The sequence below is a fragment of the Cryptomeria japonica genome, chromosome 2, assembly GCF_030272615.1.
Source record: "Cryptomeria japonica chromosome 2, Sugi_1.0, whole genome shotgun sequence".
Taxonomy (NCBI): Eukaryota; Viridiplantae; Streptophyta; class Pinopsida; order Cupressales; family Cupressaceae; genus Cryptomeria; species Cryptomeria japonica.
Genome location: NC_081406.1, coordinates 202,977,430 through 202,998,435, shown reverse-complemented (window position 1 = coordinate 202,998,435; position 21,006 = coordinate 202,977,430). Strand labels below are relative to the sequence as shown.

The following is a 21,006-nucleotide window of genomic DNA, read 5'->3' as shown; positions in this document are numbered from 1 at the left end:
ATGAATGAGGCTAATCCTATTTTCTAAAGCTAGGATTGCACCTCCTTCCACCTCCATAGCTATTCCCTCACTAAGATTACCTACCACTTTCCAATTATTTTCCTTTTTCCTTGAGGGATGAATGACCACATTTGGCTTTGTTAGTAGCTTTTTCAGGTTCCTTTAAAACCTTCCTCAATGAATATAGACATGGTAACATTACGCACTATCCACAAAACACCTATCCTAATTATAATTTAAAGGCTATCATATATCCAGTCCCATTTTTATAATATTATTTTAGAATGATTAGATACCTAAAAGACCCTTCACCTATCCCCACCCTTTTATCTTTGCATGAAACAATCTCTTTCATTGAGTCCCTTAGTTTTATTTAGAAAAACTCACATTTTCTATGAGAACCATCTAGCAAATCCATTCATAAACCTTCTTAACACATATTTCCAATTATATTTTGACTCATCACTACTTAAATCATTCTTTTTGTCATAAACAAGTCCACTATAAATACGTTTCCCAATTATCTATTTGAAGCTACTCCATACACTAATTCTTGTATCTCAATTCTCTTTTAAAATATTGTCATTTTTAACACCAAGAAATTGTTTGCCAAGACAAAGAGAAAGCCCTAGGATATATCAAAATCAACAGTGGCAGTCAAATTAGTTAAAATATGGCACACTCTTAATCTAATTTAAGCCCTTATCATGAATTAGAATGATGGTGACACAAGTTTCTCATTAGGTTATTATTGTATCTTGCGCACTATATCTTGCATAAACCAACTTGACATCAATCTTTAATTTAATCAAATTTATATTATTAGTTTGTTTGATTGGAAGTAACATTATTTGATATAAAAATGATCAAATATTTAAAAAATTCTTCATTTAAAAATAATAATTTATTTTTTAATAATTTTTTTAAACCAAGTTAACAACCCAAGATAGTGTCTAGGAACACCTCAAGACCTAGATAGGTTAAATCAATCATATTTTCTCTAATTTAAAATGTACGTTAATTGATCTCGACACTAGCCAACCCATTCATCACTTAATTAGCCTCACAAAAACAAGAAGCAAAGATGATTTCTTGAAAATATCCCAAAAGTAAAAAGTGCACATGTGTCTAGTTTAAAATAGACATTAATTAACAATCTTGACACTAGCCAACCTATGCACTACTTAGCCTCACAAAAATAGGAAGCAAATATAATTTCTTGAAAATATTCCAAAACTATAGGGCTTATTTGCTCAAATAATTCAACCTCCAACTCTACCCTCTATGTTTATTCAATCCTTGTATTACTAATAATGAGTTCCCTTCCTTCACTAAGCTCTTTATCCCTTGCTTCACTATCACCCTCAACAATTCTAAAAGAGTTTGCACTTCATCCTCATTATCTCTAATAGTAAAATTTCTATTAGATTCTCTAATAACCCAAGGTCATCATAGATTTTTCCATTTAGATTAGCTCATGATAGTAGAGTTCTAAATATCATACATTTTATCCAATTGATTAATAGAGAATCATATGAAGAAATGGTGGGAACTTGATTTGTTTTGTTGTGTTGTCATTGATGTCACTATGTGTTAAGGATGGTTTGGAAGTCAGTGTTCTGGTATTGTTGTGTGGTTTGGTGAAGATGTTGAGGTGTTTTTGAAAGGCTAGTGTAGTGGAAGTTTCAATATGTAGGAAACAATATTTAATGTCCTAGTGGAAGAATATTTTGCATTCCTTTAGTATGTGAAGATTATTTATTGTGGTTCTAGATATAATGTTTATATTTTGTGTATATTGCACTATCAGGTTTGTAGGTCCTTTGTTGCTTAGATGGTATAGTTGGTTACCGTTATTTTTTAAAGTGAGATTGTCTATTAGAATTGGTTTGGAGAATGCTTGGTGGCTTCTAGATATGCAAATTCAAGTGTTGCAGTTTGGAGGACATCTTTATTTGGTTTGGGCATTGTTCTAGCTCAAATGTTTGGTGATGGTTTGATTAGCATGTGAAGTTATGATGTTCTAAGTTTAGTGTTGTCAGCTGGTCTAACATCTGTTGATTGTAGTGATGTATCTTACTTGGATATATTCTTTTGGCCCAAGTTTTCTTTGGAGAATGAGTTGGTTAGTGTTTTGGGTCTCACCATGGTGTGTGGAGATCCACATTATGTAATTTATATTGAAGGATAGTTTTGGGTCGACTAGTTAACATGCTTTAATATTTATCTATACATTTCATTTGATGCCAACCTTTTGAATCATTTGGAAAGGATGTATTGTAATGTATTTCAGTCCTTTCTATCTCCTAATATGACCCAAAATGGATATTTAGGTTTGGGTGGCCAAGTTTATGTAATGTTATTTATTCAGCCCGTGGTTAACCTAGTCAAGGGTTTTAATGATTAATCTTGTATATAAAGGAGTTCGGATGCGAGTGAAGGTATGGGATGTGTGTGAATTGACAAAAAAATATGTGAATGATTTGCAAGCAGATTCGATGGAGATGTGTGAAAGTTAGTTGTGAAGAGCTTTGGTGATGATATCTTCCATATGATAGTGTTTTGAGATAGTGTTTGAAGTGAGATGTTTTTTCTATGATCTTGGTTGCTTAACATAGTGGTTCAAGGACAATTTCATGATCAAGAGATCTTGTTCTTTTTAATCCAACTATTCCTTTTGTATTGAAAGACAGTGTGTTTCTTGGCAATCTTTTGCATCTTTCCCTGAGACACTGTCTCAATTCTACAAGTTATTTTTATCTTGCCCTAAGGTTGTGCACATTAGTTTTGCAAGTCCTCTTAGGGGTAGTGAGTTCTAGAGTTATCATTGTAATAAATTATATTCATATTGTGAGTGTGATTCTCACCATGGTTTTTCCTTGCTTAAGGTTTTCCATGTAAATTTGGTGTTCACGTGTTTGTTGTGCTTTGTACTTTCATGATTTATTATTGATGTGATTATATAGTTGTGGTTTTAATCCTAAAGATAGAAAAGTAAGAAGTAAGAGGTCTAGATTGATTCATGCTCTCCACCCAACCAATCCTATGATATGTTCAACAAGAAATAGTAGAGAAAACAAAAAAACAGTAAAAGAAGAACTCAACAAGGAGGAACTAATATAGGGAGCTCCAATATTTGGTCAAGGTACTGAGAGTCTCATCCTAGGTAGTAGTGCTTGCAGATAATTTCTATTTATCCTTCTTCATAGCTTCCTATATCACCCTCCATCTATTTCTTGTTCCTCTTAATATGATCAAACTAGATATTAACCACCCCAATGATATAATTCCTCATGATCATATTTTTGACATGAATAAGGTGATTCATAGCTTTCTCTATTTTGTTCAACCTTTGCTAGTAGAGTTTCATAGTACAATAGTATCATAGATATTGTGCCAACATAACAATATGTTTTTTAACTCTCTAAAACTACCTAACACAAACAATATGAAAATAATACACGAGTATGTATAATTTAAGCTTGCATGTAGAAATCTAACAAAAAAATAAGTATATTTTATATGGCACAAGATACATAAACCTTGGGATTCTCTCACATCTATCACATTAGGTGAAAATATTGTGAGTATGGTATTCACAATTGAGGAATGAATGAATATAAAATTTAATCACATACATTGGTTTGATTTTACTTTTACAATGTACAAATATTTTTTAGGCTCCTTACCCTTCTAATGGAAAATATATTCTTTGTACTCACATTTTTGAGGTGTCTTTCTAATGTACATATTTGAGAGCTGTGAATTTCCTTTTTGTTATGTTTTTTCTATCTACTTCTATACTAAATATCATAGAGAAATATAATCCATCTATTAGGTTGGTTTTTGCTATATACTTAGAAAATATATATTGGTTGTTGGTATCAGAGCTTGGGTAATATTGTAAATCCTTTATCATCATTGCATCATCTTTGACCATAATAGAAATATTTTGCAGTGTCTATTCCAAAATTGTCTCTACTTGTCTCTTATCATTGTGTCATTTTGAGAAATATTGAAAGAGTTTGAAGTCTAAAAGATTGAGGGCAAGTCTTGCAAGTAATTGTGGACCCCACAAAAGTAAGACCCACTATTGAAGCCAGGGAGGTGTTGTGAAGGGCAACTGTAAGTCGATAAATTGTAGCAGTGAATGAGGACCAAAATTTTGAGTAAGATCTAAAAGATTTCTTATATTTTAAGAAATGGCAAGTTGTAAGAGTTTAAATACTAACATGTCTGGAATTGCACCCTTGCATGATATAATTGAAGAAAAGGATGTTACATTAGATGAGAGAGGAAAATTTAAATTTCCTGAGGTCCATATTACCAATCCTAATTCTAAAAAAGGAATAAAAGCTAGGCTAATGACTGCTAAGATAGACTGAGTTAAATTTGCAAGTCTAGGGTCAAGGCATTTGTCTAGTATATTTACCTTTTATTGATCCAAAAGATGTTAAAAAATGGAAAGAAAAGGGATACTTTCATGTGCACTTTTGTTACATAGATATCATTGTTCACCCATAATTTAATTATAACTTTGGTGCTGAATATGTTTCTCCTCTAGTAAACACTAGATGTCAAATTTGGGAACAAGCAGTAGTTGCACAATTTAGAGGATTCCTAGATCCGAAAAGGGGTGATGGGAAATTGGTTGTTAGACCAAATTTCACGATCTCTCTTGATGATAATTATATTTGCTCTTCTTTTTGCTTGTTACTTGAAGTAAAAGGTATATATTTACAACTTGAATCAATTTATACCACTATTGGAGGTAGATGCATATATCATCTATTAAATATTCTTTTCCCTTCATTAAATTTTTCATTAGGAGTGTCTTACCCAGAAGGAAATAATAAGTTGTTAGATTATGACATTGATTCTGAACATTTTCATATTGGATTTCCTATTATAGAAAAGCTCATCCAAGATATTAGAGGTCCAAGATTTCAATATCTAGAGACACCTACTCATCATGTGTTGTCTTTAACCCCTAAGGTCCAAAGAAGAAAGTTGTCTATAGACAACCTTGTTACAGATCCCGAGGTGTTTATTTTTTGAACAATGGGTCTTACTTTTGCGGGGTCCACAACAACTTGCAAGACTTACCCTCAATATTTTAGACTTCAAACTCTCTCAATAGTTCTCAAAATGACACAATGATAAGAGACAAGTAGAGACAATGCTGGAATAGACACTGCAAAATAATTTTATTATGCTAAAAAATGATACAATGATGATAAAGGATTTACAATATCATCCAGGCTCTAATACCACCAACCAGTAGAGCAGAATTACAATAATGAAACTAGAGCCAATATTACATCAAAGCTTTATCTTTCCCTTATCTAAATGTAATCCAAGAAAATCTATTTATGTCTAACCAATCACCATTTTCTTTGCGGATAGGCAAATTCCATTTTTTCTTATAGCTATATACAATTTCTTCAAATAGTCAATATGGTCAATAACATTGTCAAAAAAATAAATAATTATGTCATTTATATAGACAACACAAAATTCTTTCAAGTTTTTGAGAGTTTGGTCCATTCTTTTTTGAAAATATGTAGGTGCAGTACATAAACCAATTGGCATAGCATTCCATTCAAATAAGCCCTATTGTATTGAGAACGTTGTTTTATCCCTATCATCCTCTTTAACCTTGACTTGCCAGAATCCTAATTTACAATCAAACTTTGAAAAAATTGTTTATTTGTCGCTCTTGTAATTAAATATAAACTAAATGGTATGGGATAATTGAATGGAAATATAACATCATTAAGAGGTTTATAATTTATACAAAACCTCTTTGTACCTCTTAAGCTTTCAGCTCTTTTATTTATTAAAAATGCAGGACATACAAATGGACTTTTACTTTCTCTTATGGGATTTGTAGGCTTCTTAGGTGAGGCAGGAGCATCCCCGGTTCTTTCCAATCTTGCATAAACCAAAAACATTTCTTTTTTAGTTTATTTTATGTTTTGCAGTTTTAGCATTTCTTTCTGCATTTTCTTGCATTTTCTCACCGGATCTTGTGGAGTTGGATTTTGCTTGAGGACACGATCATCTTCCTTATTCCTAAACCGTGGAGCATTTGGATCATTTTCTGGTAAGTTATCAGTTCCAGATTCCAAGAAATTTTTTTGGCTTTGGACACTAGAACTGCTTGGACCTATTTTGTGTTGTATGTTTGTCATTGCGCCAAAAGATTGAACTATCAATGAACGTCACAAACACCAGAATTACCCAGATCCATGAGAGGCAGTTAAGCCACGACACAAACCCCGAAGGAGGTGCTCACCACCAAGTCAACAATCTCCCCCTCAGCATCGACTGAGGATTCCACTTTGACGAAATGAAAGAGACCTCCCAGGACTCAAACCCATGACCCAAGGCTCCGATACCAATTGTTGGTATGTTTGTCATTGCGCCAAAAGCTTAAGCTATCAATGAACGTCACAAAACACCAGACTTACCCAAATCCATGGGAGGCGGTTAAGCCATGTCACGAACCTCGAAGGAGGTGCTGACCACCAAGTCAACATTTTTCTATTGGAGAATCTTGCGGACCCTTTTTGTAGCTTGCAGAGCCCTTGTTTGTGGATTCCAATGTTCCTTGGCATGTGGCCGACCTTCCCTTTGATCCGCACTTCATCCTTTGGATTTTTCAAAGGAATCTCTTTGGCGGAGGCTGACCTGTTGGTTTACACGTTTGATCTTGTTCTTCGGAATTTGACACCCCCCTTTTTTGGGCTGACTAGATCTCCTTGGATCATATAAATCATTGTAATTGAGTATTAGAAGTCAGTCAGATAGAACATAGAAGATAGATCTTAAGTTTTAGAGGTCTAGAGTTGACCAATTATGTAATTGAGCATGTATGTGGCAGTCCTATGAGCCTTATCTTGTAACCCAGATGTTACCGGTTATCTGTAATTAGTTTTCATGATCTAATATATCCAGTTCTGCATTGCCTCCATCATATCCTCTTGTTTCTGTTGTGTTTACTCTAGCTGCCCGATCCAGATTGATCTCTTTGAGGTCCCTTCTAACTAGTGATTGCACCAAGTGGTATTAGAGAGATTTCATTCTGGAGATTGTGTTGTCCTGAGAATCTTGTTATGGGGTGGCGGACTGTGGATTTGACCTGCTACTGTAGAGGATTGGCATGAAGATGGCGCGAAGAGGAAATAGGAATGGTGGAGCATGTGGGAATGCAAACCCTATTGTGATGGAAATGTTGAGAGGAATTGCAACACGGTTGGAAGCCATTGAGATAACCCAGAGAAGAGGCCGACATATTGAAGATGTGAGTGAAGATGAGGAAGAAGAAACATCATTAGAACAAGTAGCAAATCCACCGGCGATCGATCCAGATGAAGAGAGGTTCTTGAGGGTTTTGAGTAGGGAGAACACTAAACCGCATTCTACCCCACTACACTATGATGGAAAATTAGATTCATATGAATTAATGGATTGGATCTTGGAGATGGAGAAGTATTTTGATTTGGAGAAAACTACAGAAGAAAGAAAGGTGAAATATGCATGTACCTGATTGAAAGGTCATGCATCTCTTTGGTGGGAACATTTGTAGGTTGATAGATATAGAAGAGGTAAAGAGAAGATCAAAACATGGGAGTGGATGATTGATAAGTTGAAATCGAAGTTCATGCCAGCTGATTATCAAGTAAATCTATTCTGGAAGTTGCAGAACTTGAAGCAGAAAGAATCTAGTGTGAAGGAATATACCGAAGCATTCTACAAGTTGAACATCAGATCCAAACATGTCAATGATTAGGTTGAACAAGTTGCAAGGTATTTGAATGGATTGCGAATGTCTATACAGGACGAACTCAGTTTGATCAAGTTGCAGAGTGTTGGGGAAGCTTACCAATATGCCCTTAAAGCAGAAGAGAAGTTGAACAAAAGACATGAGTAGCGACTGAGAGGTAGAGGTGGAAGATTTTCCATAGGAAGATTTCAAGGAGGAAGAGGATATTCTAGAGGAAGAGGAACTTATATGGATCAAAACAAGGACAAATAAGTAAGCAAATATGGTAGTTCAAACCAGAAGGATGACATAAATTTCTACCGGAGAAGAGAACCTGATGGCTACCAGAATGAAAATTTTGGAAAAGATGACAGAAGACAAGATAAGAGAGTGTTTAGAGGTACTTTCTTAAGTGTGGAGGAGAAGGACATTGTGATTTTAAATGTAAGAAGATAGATAATACTGGGAAGCCAACCTTAGTGGAAGAAAGCCCCACTGGATCAGCTAACAAACTAGAAGATGGAGAGCTATTGATGATGAGGAGAGCTTCATGTCATACCAAAGAAGATGAAGAGCCCTTGCAGAGGCAGAATCTATTCAAGACCAGATGTAAAGTATTTGGTAAGTGTTGCAAAGTAGTTATTGATAGTGATAGTTTGGATAATCTTGTTTCAAAAGAAATGGTGAACAAATTGAAGTTGAAAAGATTGAAACACCCTAAGCCTTATCAGATAGCATGGATTCAAGATGATCATAAATTTTTAGTAAGTGATCAATGTTTGGTGAAATTGAAAATTAGAAATTATCATGATGAAGTCTTGTGTGATATTATGTGTATGGATATTTGTCACCTTTTGTTGGGTAGACCTTGGCAGTTTGATAGACATGCAATACATGATGGGAGAAAAAACATATACACTATTATAGAAAATGGGATGAAACAAACCTTGTTACCCTTGGAGGAGCCCTTGAAGAGTGAAGTCTCTACAAATGCTAGAATCTATTTGGTGGATGGAAGGAATGAGACATGAGATTGTGTGTTTTTCCTTAGTTCCTAAGAAGTCTGAGAACTCGGAGCCTAAAGAAGAACAATCAAAGGAGATAAAAGAATTGCTAACATAATACAAAGACAACATTTCAGATAATGTGCCTGCTAGATTACCACCTGTGAGGAGTATCAGTCATTGTATGGACTTGATTCTCAGAGCTAGTTTGCCTAACAAAGTTGCACACTGGTTGACACAGGCAGAGAATGAAGAGTTGAATAGACAAGTGCAGGAATTGTTGAAGAAATGACTGATTAGAGAAAGTTTGAGTGCCTATGCAGTGCCAACAGTATTAGCACCTAAGAAGAATGGAGAATGGAGGATGTGTACCAATTCTAGAGCAATACACAAGATCACAATGAAGTATCAGTTTCCTTTGCCTAGGATGGATGACATAATGGACTGTTTGAGTGGAGCCAAATACTACACAAAGATATACCTGATGAGTGGATATCATCATATCAGAATCAGAGAAGGAGATGAGTGGAAGACAACATTCAAGACAAATGAAAGATTGTATGAATGGTTGGTGATGCCTTTTGGGTTGGCTAATGCACCAAGTACTTTCATGAGATTGATGAATGAGGTATTGAAGAAATTATTGGGTAAGTTTGTTATTGTATATTTAAGACAAAAGAGGAGCATTTGTTGCATCTAAGACAAGTTTTACAGAGGTTGAGAGAGGAGAAGTTGTTGATAAACCTAAAGAAGTGCACTTTCATGAAGGAAGAGTTAGTCTATTTGGGATTTGTTATATCTATGGATGGATTGAAGATGGACCTTGAGAAAGTGAAATAAATTGTTGAATGATCTACACCGGAAAACATAGGGGAGGTTAGATCATTTCATGGATTGGCTAGTTTCTACCGGAAGTTTATCAGAAATTTCAATTTTGTTTTTAGCCCTACGACTGAGACAATGAGAGGAGACATGAAAGAATTCAAGTAGACAACCAGAGAAAATAAAAGTTTTTAATTGCTGAAGCAAAAAGTGACTGAGCAATTAGTGTTAGCTTTACCAGATTTTAACAAGGTATTCCAAGTAGATTGTGATGCAATTGGAATTGTAATTGGAGCCGTGTTAAGTCAGGAAGGAAGGGTAGTAGCTTATTTCAGTGAGAAATTGAATGATGCTAGGAGGAGATATTCGGTGTATGATCAGGAATTTTATGCCATAGTTCAAGCCTTGAAGAAGTGGAGACATTACCTATTGCTTAAGGAGTTTGCGTTGTATACCGATTATCAATCCTTGCAGTATTTGAACAGTCTGAATAAGTTGAATCAGAGATATATGAGATGGGTAGAGTTCTTATAGAGTTACACCTTTGTGTTGAAGCATACGAGTGGGAAGTCAAACAAAGTTATTGATCCATTGAGTAGAAGGAGGAACTTGCTGATAGAGATGAGAGTGACAATATTAGGATTTGAGGAGTTGAAGACCTTGTATGATGATGACTTGGATTTTATAGAACCTTGGATTTTATATTATGCTATTTAGTGGAGTTCAGTTGTGTATACCTAAGAGTTCTATGAGGGAGAAGATGATAAAGGAGAAGCATAGTGGAGGATTAGTCGAACACTTTGGTGTTGACAAAACAATAGCATTGGTGAGTAAACATTAATTTTGGCCTCAGATTCATAAGGATGTCAAGAGATTAGTGCAGAGTTGTAGAGTTTGTCAAGTTGCAAAAGGCAGTAGTCAGAATGTGGGATTGTATACACCTTTGACAACACCAGAGAGACCTTGGGAAGAAATAAGCATGGATTTCATACTTGGATTGCCTAAGACACGAAGATGGAATGATTCTATACTAGTGGTGGTGGATAGATTCTTGAAGATGACTCATTTTATACCTTATTATTCAAGCAAGTGGTGAGATTGCATGGATTACCTAAAAGCATAGTTTCAGACAGAGACACTAAGTTTGTTGGTTATTTTTGGAGAACACTTTGGAATAAGATGAAGACAGATTTGAAGTTCAATTCTACTTTTCACCCATAGACTAATGGACAAATAGAGGTAGTTAACCGGAGCTTGGGAAATTTGTTGAGATACTTAATGGGAGAGAAATCCGGAAGTTAGGATTTGGTTCTTGCACAAGCAGAGTTTGCCTACAATAATTTAGTGAACAAGAGTACCGGAAGAACACCTTTTGAGATTTTTACCAGAGCACGCCCTAGAGGTATATCAGAATTGAGAGATATCAGCAATGAAGATAAGTGGAGTACAAAAGCAGAAGAATTTTCAGATCACATGAAGGCCTTACATATTCAGGTCAAACAACATTTGGAGGATATGAATAAGTATAGGGAGAAAGAAGATGAGAAGAGAAGACATAAGGAATTTGAAGTTGGTGATGAAGTGATGGTGTATCTGAGAAAAGAAAGATTCCTAGGTGGAACCTATAACAAGTTATAGATGAGGAAGTTTGGACCTTGCAAGATCTTGAGGAAGTTTAGTTCCAAAAATGCATATGAAGTGGAGCTACCAGATAGTTTGAGTATTTCATCTATATTCAACATTGCAGATCTACATTAGTATCATGAATCAAAATTCAGTAAAGATAGTATTACAGACTTGGAGAAGCAGTTGCCCTGGAAGGAACCAAAGCAGATTGAAGACATTTTGGACAATAGGATTGGGCATAGTACCCAAAGCAGTCAGTACAAAGAGTATATTGTGAAATGGAAGGACATACCAGTTGAAGATTCATCTTGGATTTCTCAGGCAGAGGTAGATCGCCTTGGTTTTCCTTTGACCCCGACAAAGTGAGAGACTCACTTTTCAACAACCTCGGATGACTGATGCAGGAGCATCCCTGGTTCTTGGCAATCTTGCATCAACCAAACACATTTCTTTTTCAGTTTGTTTTTTGTTTTGCAGTTTCAACATTTCTTTCTGCATTTTCTTGCATTTTCTCACCAGATCTTGCGTAGTTGGATTTTTCTTGAGGATACAATCATCTTCCTTATTCCTAAATCACAGAGCATTTGGATCATTTTATAACAAGTTATTGATTCCGAATTTCGAGAGTTTTCTGGCTTTGTACACCAGAACCGCCTGGACCTATTTTGCTATTGGAGAATCTTGCGGACCCTTTCCGTAGCTTGCGGAACCCCTGTTCATGGATTCTAATGTTCCTTGGTGTGTGGACAACCTTCCCTTTGATCTGCACTTCATCCTTTGGATTCTATAGAGGAAACTCTTGGGCAGAGGTTGACTTGTTGGTTTACACGTTTGATCTTGTTCTTCAATATTTGACCACCCCCACCCCCCTCGCCCTTTTTGGGCCGAACGGATCTCCTTGGATCATATAAATCTTTATAATTGAGCATTAGAAGTTGGTTAGATAGTTAGATAGAACATAGAAGATAGATCTTAATTTTTACAGGTTCGGAGTTGACCGATTCTATAATTAAGCATGTATGTGGCAGGCCCGTGAGCCGAATCTTGTAATACAGATGTTACCGGTTATGTTTTCATGATCTAATACATCCAGTTCTGCATTGTCTACATCATATCCTCTTGTTTTTGTTGTGTTTTACTCTTGCTTCCTGGTCCGGATTGATCTCTTTGAGGTCCCTTCTAATCGATGATTGCACCACTAGGATCCAATTTATTGGCATCCTTTACAATATCATTGTACTTTTCTATTTTACATAATTTCTCCTCTTGTCCTAATTTTTTTTCCCAGTTATTAGTTTTCTGAAAAATGTCATCCATATGGGCTATAGGATTTATGAATTCTCTGTTCTCAAAAGATTCTTCAAGGATATTTGTTGCATATTTGAGAATAGTTTGATCATACTTGTCTTCAAGAACTTCCTTATTCCCACAATATTGATCAAGCATCCATTCATAGTGACTGTGATTTATTTCTTCTATGTATAAGTCTTCAGGAAGAATAGATTGATCCACTATATTCATTATGCTTTCTTCATCTTCAATCATTCTTGCTAGACTATCTCTATTATATTCACCATTAACCTCATTTGAAATTATTTCTTCATAAATATCTTTATACTTGCGATTATGTTCAAAAGATATAAAGTACATTGATTTTTTCTATTCTATTTGTTTGAGGCTTCCTTCTTCAAGGCTTTTTACTTCAATTTGAATTTATAAGAATCATCTAGCACCTTTCTATCCTTATCTATGGTGTTTTTAGTCTTTTTTGAACTAAGCTCTTTACTATTCATATGTAGAAGACCTTTGTTTGTCATCCCATTTGGAGAGTGTTTTTGCTTTCTTTTTGTCTTATCCAAAATTTTCTTAACTTTCCTTACAAAAATTTATGTAGCATGAAAATTTTCATCTTGTTGTAACCATTTTTGCAAAACATCAGTTTTTATTTTCATTGACCATTTATTTATGTCTTTCTCAATGTAAACCTTTTCTTTGTTAAGTTCCTCTATCTTTTGTAGATACCTTTCCTTTTGGATTCTTTTGTCAATTATGCACTCTTCATTTCTATAGAATTTCCTATTTATTTCTCTTTCTAGTTCCCATTCTACTTCTTCAAGATCTTCCTTTAGGATCTTTATATAGTCTTCTACATATTTATCATACTTTTCATTTGTAATTTTTCTTTTATTTTTACAAAGACTATTTGAGCAAGCATCCTTCACACAAGACTCACCTTCTTTCATATGTTTTGGAACTCACAAATTTAACTTGGTCTGTCTAATATTCTTTTTCTGCACAAAATTTCTTTTCATTCCTTATATCTACCAAACTTATATTTTCATTTTTAACTAATTTCTTTTTATTCATTGCAACATTGTTATCTTTTGAACTATTATGAAAATATGCAATTCCAAACATGCTAGTATTTAAACTCTTACGACTTGCCATTTCTTAAAATATAAGAAAGCTTTTAGATCTTACTCAAAATTTTGGTCCTAGTTCACTACTACAATTTCCTAGCTTACAACTGCCCTTCACAATGCTTCCCTAGCTTCAACAACGGGTCTTACTTTTGCGGGATCCACAACTACTTGCAAGGTTTACCCTCAATCTTTCAGACTTCAAACTCTCTCAATATTTCTCAAAATGATACAATGATAAGAGATGAGTAGAGACAATACTGGAATAGACACTGCAAAATATTTCTATTATGCTCAAAGATGATACAATGATGATAAAGGATTTTACAATATTACCCAGGCTTTGATAACAATGACCATAAAAATAGAAGTACAACAATGAAACTAGAGACAATACACACACATACACGTTACCCTTTTAGTGAAAAATTCTTTGTACTCACTTTTTTTAGGCTTCTTTCTAATGTACATATTTGAGATCTACAAGTTTCCTTTTCATTACATTTTTGTTATTTTCCTCTATACTTAATATCATAGAGAAATATAATTCATCTATTAGGTTGATCACACACACACACACACACACACACACACACACACACACACATAAAATCTTGTTTAGCTTCAACTTGTATGTTCCTTTAGGGAATTACTATTTTCTTAAATGCATCATAATTAACTCATTAAGCACATATTTTCCCTATGATCCTCATCTATGCACAACTTACACTTTACTCTAGTTTCCAAAAATTGCTTCTTGTATCATGGATGAACCTCCATCATGTATAACTTGATGTCTATATATTTAATACTTATATATCCACCACTTTCATATTGAATAATTTAATAATATATTTTGGCTAGGTTTTGTATACTTGTTTGAATGACATCATCTCTATGTTTATGCAAAAAGAGAGCCTCACTTTATAGGCTTCTTTCTTAATAGACATTTGAGCAAGCTTCAAAGCCCAACATTTAGTTTTTCATCTATATGCAAATGATTTGCTTCTGTAATTGAGTTTCATTCCCAACCTCTGCCTTGGAGTGTATAAAAAAGGGCTAAGGAACTTTGTATCCTAATTTTGTTGAATAATGATAATCCATGCAACCATGCTATTTCCTTGAAGAACATATGTTATTCTTGATGCATTATTCAACTTCTTATAAGGAATTGAACATTTCATCTTTAAGAATTTTTAAATGACTACAATAACTTGTCCACGTGCATGAAATCCAAGGATAAATCTCCCAATGTTTATATGCTATGCATAAATATTTGTACATGACATCTTATATAGTGCTTAGAAAACTTTCTCATATCTTCATGTAAACCGAAATAGTATTATCTTCTCTCTAACATGCTCTACCTTACAATTTAAATGCCAACATTAAAGTTTTTTATCATGAAAATATCAAATAAGTTATGTATTACACTCTATAGAATACATGAATTTTACCTATTTAAAGTGTATCCTTGTTGAATGAATTAGTTTTATATGGTTTTATAACTCCAACTTGTTGTTCTATGCATATGGCCCATACATTTATATTCATTTACAAAATATAAATGTGTAACACAAAAGTCAGACATCACTTCTCTGCCCACTCATTCAACATTCATTATTGATAGTAATCTTTTCTTCCTATTCAAGGCATTTTTAATATAGTTCATCTTCCTAGGTGATTCTTTAGGACAAAGGAATAACCTTGTAGAAATTTCACCCATTTTAATTTTAATGCAGTTGTGACTAGGGATGTATCCAATTAAACAACCTTAATCAACATTCAACATCAATTACACACAACAACAACATAAGTTTTAATATATTATAAAACATGAAGATAATCTCATGTATACATCAACAATAGGGATAAAGAATGATGTCATGGAAGATGAAAAAAGATAGGATTTAAAAATTAATCATTGAAATAATTAAAAAGAAAATAAATTCAAAGGTCATTTTTTTCTTATGAATAGTAGTCATTTCTATTAATATAGCTTAAAGTACACTATTCACAAACAAGGTAGGGGGATACAAGATCTTTCGGTAGTATCCATATGATAGAGCTCAAAAAGTTTAGAAAGCATGGAAGAGCTCGAAGACGTAATTAAAAAAACAAGAATAAAAGTCGCTACACAGATAGAGCAGTGGCTGAGGGCGGCGAAGGTGTATCTTTGTCCTCCTTGTGCCCCCATAAATCAACGAGCGCAAGAGTGTCAGCCAAGAGGGACCAACCCTCATCATCAGCACCATCCTCCTTACCTTCATCTTTGCAAGGTAGAGAAATAGCCAACTCAAGGCATGGAAATGCCTTGGAAGAACTGGGCCAAACATTATCTCCTTCAAAAGAAGGCCAACCACTAGCACCTCCAGTGGGTGGAGCCACACCACCCCAACCCAACCGGAGGTAGATCTCACGTGGATCAAGGAAGAGGAGAGCCACTTGTTGAAATCTTGACTCCCACTAGAGTGGGGGCAAACTTCTGATTGCTAGGTCTGAGAATGCGGTGTAGAGGAGCTTCAACCATGTTGGCGACTATAGGCAAGAGACCGGTCTTGAGAAGTCGAGGTGTCAGGAGGCACTCTGGCAATCATACAAGGAGCATTACTCTAATGCTCCAAAAGATCCTAATGGTGGACCACTTCTAGCGCAACTTTTATTTGCTTGCACTAGAATCTAGAGCAACACATTATTAGAATTACAAGCTTTAGGATAACGTGAAACATTAACCTCAAGAGAGCTATGAGAAAATATAATAGCATTTTTGTCTTTTGAAAGAGAAAAAAGAATCTCCACCTTGAAAGCATGCCAAATCTAAGAGAATTTAAAGGGGATGCTTGGGGGGGGGTCCCCTAGAAGGGCCATATGCCAAGAAAAAGGCTCAAGTTTGAAAGGCCTAAAAAAATTATGAACCAACTTCAGAAGGCTTGAACATGTCTACAAAACCAAGAAAAGGTATATGAAAGATTTTGATTGCCCACAAAAAGGGCAAAATAGGTAAGGAATACCCAAGTGTTTCAGGTGTGTTCTCAAAGACAAGCTTTGGAAAAGAATACACCTAGCAAAATGGGCAAGCTAAGGTTTGGTAATAGTAGACAAAATCAAAAGGAATATGTGTTTCCAAGTGCTTAGAGAAGATTGTAGATGCTAATGTATGTTTATAACTGACACTATGGGAAGGTTGCAAGAGAGCCAATGATAACCCAAATGAGGCTTGTAATTGCTAAAAACAATCTTGGGGTATCACTACTAGTCTTTCCACTAGGGTTGCATTAAGTGAATACCCAGCTTGTGTAGCATATTGAGAGGTAGAGCTGACACAACCAATCAAATGTCTATTGATCTAGCCGAAGGAGTTGATATCGAGCTTGCATATCCTCCTAGGAATGAATGTTCATAGTGACCCTAGAAAAGAGGTCCCAGGAGGTGCGAATTCCATGCTTGTGAAAGTGCATAGCACAAAACCTACACACTTTGGCCAAAAAGAGCCCTTGAATCTGAATGAGAGGAGACCACCATATATTTTATTGATTCAAAGAGAGCTCATCTGTAAATCCAAAACTGTTCCAATGAAGCCAGGGCTTGACAACTTCTGAGGCATTCCAGATACTCTTGGCAAAAAAAGTGCCTTTAATTTGAATTACTTCTTTCATAACCAAAAGGGTTTGGAATCTTATTCCCTTCCAAGAAGGGTGCTTCATAGTATGCCCGAGAAGAACCTTCTAGGCCTCTGTGATAAAAATCGCATGTTTGATCCACTTGGTGCAAAGAACAAGACCTTGATTTTCAGTGGAAAATAACTTGAGCCCACTAGAGTCCCTTGGGAGACAACAAAAGTCCCAAGACACTTTGTGAAAGCTAGTGCGAGACCTCAAAGAAGCCTTTCTAGTTTCTCATAGGAGGCTTTTGAAGGAGCCCAACAAGAGGAGTAATAGACATGAGTGCCAATGAGAATCTTAGTGTGAAACTTAAATTTCTCAACAATCGAAAGTGGCTTGGTGATCCAATATGAAAGTTTTTTCTCAATTTTGGCTAGAATTATATTCCAGAGATCCACCAAAGAGCCATACCAATCAAAGGGGATACCTACAAATCTGAAGGTTTCCCCATTGCCAACCCGCTTCTAGCCATATTGGAGAATCCAGGGTAGAGTTGGGAGAAAGGATTGACAATAACATTGGGTTCTATGTCATTATAAGATAATTGACTTAGAAGCCAAACAAAAATGTATCAAGACATGGAAGAGCTTCATACACATTTTGTTCATCCTCAATAAGAGTCAAAAGAGAATCATCAACAAAATGGCCATTGACAAGTTGAGAAGGTGAATCAAGCAGGGAAATTCCCCTAACTCTTTCTACTGAAATAACATTGGCCAAAAGATAGCCAAAACCTTATGTTGCCATGACATACAAAGATGGAGCCAAAGAGTGGCCCTAGTGAACGAATCTATGTAAGCCATAAATAGAAGACTAACAACCTTTTATGGTGATACACACAAAAGCATTGTTGAAGAGCATGTTAACAGATTGAAAAAATGAATTCCAAAGCCAAGCGCTTGATGCATGGCAAGGATAGAGGGCCACTCAATTCTATCACAGGCTTTGACAAAATCAATCTTAATAAAGATAGTGTTTTGCTTCAACTTCCTAGCCCTTCCATACCCTCCCAAACATCAATGATGTTGTCAAGAATAAAGAAGGATTTGATGAAGCTAGTTTGCTTCAGGCACACATTTTGAGGAGGAAACTATCTAATTCTTAAAGCCAATGCTTTGGCAATTATCTTGTATGAGACATTAAGGAGAGTGATGGGTCACTAGTTACATATATCCTTCGGATCTCTTGCTTTATATATGAATTTAATGTTACCCTTTTTAGTTAAATGACTTAGCGATCGAGAATGAAAATCTTCTTGATAGACTTTAAGTAAGTCAAGATCTACACAAGACCATAGGGTTTTATAAAATTCACAAGGAAAACCATCACAACCAAGAGTTTTATCATCATCCATGGAAAAAACTACTTCCTTAAGATCATCAATGGTGATTATTTGATCATAGAAAGCTCTTTGGGCCTCAAAAAGTTGAGAAGGTGCAATAGAGAGACATTTCTAAAGAGTTGTGTCACTTTTTAGAGAAGAGTCCTCAGCGGTAAAGATCTTCTCATAATGGCACACAAATGCCTGCAAAATATCTGGTAGCTCACAGAGCATCGTATGGCCTTCCTCAATGCACTTAATGCTAGGTGATAAAAGATGGGCTTGAAGAGCCATACAAAATTATTTTGAGGCATGGTCCCCCGCCTTAAGCTAGAGAAGTTTGGCCTTAATCTGAGCATCACAAGCAACATAACTATTAATATTTTGTTTCTGGTGGTAAGAGTTGTTGCAACCCTAACTTGGAGAGAAAGATAAAAGGGTTGGTAGACAAATCCTCTATGACGTGACCAAGATTTGTAATTGTGGCTTCATATGACTGGCAACAAAAAATGGAAAGTTGCTGACCATAGATTTTGAGAAAACATGTTTTACACTAGATAGCCCCATTCCACTAGTCAATCCACCCATGAGACTGAGCAGGGTGACTTTCAAGATTGCAAACCCACTGAGTGTGAGCCACCATGGAGGGATGACTCAACAAAGAAGTTTTGAAAAATTGAGTCTTAGGTGGGCGAACATTACCAACTTTCCAAACAATACTAAATTAGATGGGAAAGTGGTTTGACAAAGTGATGTCAAAGAGAGGCTTAACCGAGAGATCATGACAACTCTCAAAAGAAAAGAAAGATTGTGTAGTAATCATGATACGATCGAGTCGTTTAAAAATTCTATCAGAGCCAGCCCAAAAATTTCTCCACGTATGTCAAACACTATTAGGATGGAAATAGGTTGTATTGGAGTCATAAATGCCCAATTTATTTCTCATCTAAAACCATGCCTCCCATTCACTAGTTGTCCAATGAAAAGGAATTAAACCCTCCTTGTTAGAGGCAACTTCCACCATATAGAAATCATTGCACAAAACCAAAGTAGAAGGTGGTAAAGAATCAACAAACCACCGCCATAGACAAGATCTATCAACAATGTCATTGGAAGCATAAACATTAATGATCTTAAAAGAATGATTGTCAATAGACATAAGGATCCATACCACTTGCAGAGTAGGATCAAATCCATGTGCTATAATAAAAGACTGTCTATTTGTGGCATGAGAATAGTAACAACACCTCCTTGGATCGCTTCATGGTTTGAAGCAAAAACTAGGCATGTTGGGCAAATAACAAGCATGCAACATTTAGGAAAAATGAAGAATTTTTTTTTTTTTTTTAAGGCAAAGAATATATAAACCAGGAAATCGCTGCTGAGTATCTTGCACATAATACTTCTTGACGATGTCAATAAGGTCGCAGACATTCTATGATAAGAAATTCATAACTAAATTTCTTGCTTGTAATTCTCATCCTCAAGAGAGGATAAAGTATTCTGCAAGAATTTTGAATCTTTCTAAAGACCAAAGTGAGAAACTTTGCGCTTTTTAAGAGCATGACTACCATCTGTATCACACCTAGAAGGCTGTGTGAGTGACAAAGAGTAGTGGGCTGACATGAAACTGTTGCCACTGAGAGAGGGGTATGAACCCAAATAGAGTGATCACCACTATCACTAGCCATGTCCTTCACCTTAGAAATAGGGTTTGAAATAATGGACTAAGAGAATGGTTTCAGTTATGATTGTGCATGCGACTGCATTGGTTGTCATTGTGGCCACGACTGTGGCTAAGAAGTAATAGCAGTTGTTTTTTAGGACCTCGAGAATGATTCGCTTTATGGGCAATAGTTTTCTAACCCTTCTCGACTTTAATAGGCTCTACAGAATGAAGAAGCTCAGGCTCCTTCAGGGAAGACTTCACCATGGGGGCTAGTAAAGGGAATTTGATGAAGGAGCACCAGAGCAGTTCAAATCAGTTGGAGCAGTTAATTGTGGAATTTCTTGGAGATCGTGGCATTTCTTCATGTTTGAGAGTTTAGCATTGTGGAGTTGGATTTATCACCTTGAGTTCATGATCTTTATCATATTTGAGATTCATGGCATTTGGATTTGATTCCGGTGAGATATTGATTTCGGTATTAACCCAGTGTTGATGTGTTCTTACCGGTTAGTCTTGCAGTGTGTTGAGCGAAGTTGAATCGGGTTGCGGTTGGTTTTCGTGACTTGGGGATCGTTGAGTTATGTTTCTTGTGCCTTGTCCGATGTTCCTAAAGAACCGCATGTAGTTTTATGTTTTTTGTGATGTTCTTAGTGATTTGAGCCGACATTTATTATTTACACATTTCATTATGAATCGGTTGGTCTTAGGCCGACT

The 21,006-nt window shown here is 35.6% G+C and overlaps 1 protein-coding gene across 1 annotated transcript in view; it reads left to right on the top strand.

Annotated features, from left to right (window-relative positions):
* LOC131046319 (uncharacterized) overlaps nucleotides 1-21,006 on the top strand; it is a 94,457-nt gene that overhangs the window by 25,352 nt on the left and 48,099 nt on the right. The gene's annotated exons all lie outside the window — the stretch shown is intronic.